The 2,171-nt window shown below is 34.2% G+C and overlaps 1 non-coding gene across 1 annotated transcript; it reads left to right on the forward strand.

The window, feature by feature from the left end:
- Nucleotides 1-1,259: 1,259 nt before the first annotated feature.
- Nucleotides 1,260-1,366, forward strand: LOC122678497. Its single transcript, XR_006336167.1, has one exon. It is a non-coding gene; the product is annotated as a U6 spliceosomal RNA (small nuclear RNA).
- The last annotated feature ends 805 nt before the right edge of the window (nucleotides 1,367-2,171 follow it).

The following is a 2,171-nucleotide window of genomic DNA, read 5'->3' on the forward strand; positions in this document are numbered from 1 at the left end:
CTTTGCATGAAATGTTCCTTTGGTATCTCATATTTTCTTGAAGAAATCTCTAGTCTTTCCCATTCTATTGTTTTCCTCTATTTCTTTGCATCAATCACTTAGAAAGGCTTTCTTGTCTCTTCTTGCTGTTCTTTGGAATTCTGCATTCAGATGAATATATCTTTCCTTTTCTCCTTTGCCTTTTCTTCTCTTCTTTTCTCAGCTATTTCCAAGGCCTCCTCAAACAACCATTCTTATTTTTTGTGTCTCTTCTTGGGGATGGTTTTGATCACCACCTCCTGTACAGTGTTATGAACCTCTGTCCATAGTTCTTCAGGTACTCTATCAGATGTAATCCCTTGAATCTATTTGTCACTTCCATTGTATAATCATAAGGGATTTGATTTAGGTCATAACTGAATTGTCTAGTGGTTTTCCCTACTTTCTTCAATTTAAGTCTGAAGTTTGAAATAAGGAGTTCGTGATCTGAGCCACAGTCATCTCCAGGTCTGTTTTTGCTGACTGTATAGAGCTTTCCCTTCTTTGGCTGCAAAGAATATAATCAGTCTGATTTCATTATTGACCATTGGGTGATGTCCAAGTGTAGAGTCATCTCTTGTGTTGTTGGAAGAGGTTGTTTGCTATGACCAATGCATTCTCTTGGCAAAATTCTTTTATCCTTTGCTTTGCTTCATTTTATAATCCAAGGCCAAACTTCCTGTTACTCCAGGTATTTCTTGACTTCCTGCTTTTCATTCCAGTCCCCTCTGAAGAATAGGACATCTTTTTTTTTGGTGTTAGTTCTAGAAATATTAAATGTAAGTCTGTTAAAATTTTCTTCTAAGATATAGATGCATTTTTTCATAGTTCTTTCTTATTATTAAAATATAAGCTATTAACTCCCCTCTAGTGTCCTATCAGAAATTAGTTCTCCCATGTATGCATGTGCTAAGTGGCTTCTGTCATGTCTGACTCTTTGTGACCACATGGACCATAGCCTGCCAGGCTCCTCTCCAGGCATGAATACTGGAGTTGGTTGTGATGTCCTCTTCCAGGGGATCTTCTTGACTGAGGGATTGAACCCATGACTCTTTATGTCTCCTTCATTGGAAGACATGTTCTTTAATACTAGCGTCACTGGGTAAGGCCAAGTGTTCTCATACGACCAATGTATCTAATGTCCAACAATGTCAATATTTCAGGTTCATTTTAGACTGATTTCTCAAATTGCTTGAGTCATTGATATAGTTTTTTAGATTTTGGCATTTTGATATACTTTAAGGCTTACTTCAGCAACATTTATGCTACAATTGGAACAATATAGAGAAAATTAGCATTGTCCCTGCACAAAAATAACATTCAAATTTATGAAAAATGCTGTATTTTTACATAGCAATTATAAATCTAGAGCATAATTCTCACTGCTCTTGACTGGGATATCAACTTAAATAAAAGTCATAATAATATGTAGAAAGCAATAATTTCAAAAAGGGTTATATTTTATTTAGTGTATTTAATTGCATTAACTTTGTTCTATTAATATACATGCATCTACTTATTCTTTAACATTACCTTCTCTGAAAAAAAAAAAAAAACCTTGAACTTCTTTAAACTATCTCTTCTACATAATTTAACAAACAAAGTACTCTTTTAACATTTTTTTCTATGCCACATTTCTTTTAAAGCACACTGCTTTCCTCATATGTGAAATGATAGTTATGTCTACATCAATTTATTGAATGATTTATAAAATAAAATTATTTTAGGAGCTCTAGCAAAGTCATAAGTGAACATAGTTTGACCCATTGGCTTCAGGGGTTTGTAATGGAAGGATGTCTCCCAAAACCAGTTCTCTTAATAGTATCAGCTAGTTTAAAAAGTCTTCATGGGCCTCAGTTACTGAACTGCATACTGTTAATGTTGGCATCCAAAGGAGGAAAGATCTTAAGAATTTTCTTTACACTTGTCTCTCTACTCCTAAAAAAACAGGAAAGATTATCATCTGAATGGTCGTCACCAAGGACAGGATTTAAACGAGCACCTAAGATTAATGTCCTTTCTTATTTCTGTCCCTTTGAAGAGCAAGGAGCATTATCTATTCCTTCAAGGAAACAGCTCAATAATGTAGAAAATGAGAAAAAGAACATGGTCTTTAATTGTAGCTAAATAAAAGTTGAAGAAAATGCATAATA

The sequence above is a fragment of the Cervus elaphus genome, chromosome 20 (assembly GCF_910594005.1).
Source record: "Cervus elaphus chromosome 20, mCerEla1.1, whole genome shotgun sequence".
Lineage (NCBI taxonomy): Eukaryota > Metazoa > Chordata > Mammalia > Artiodactyla > Cervidae > Cervus > Cervus elaphus.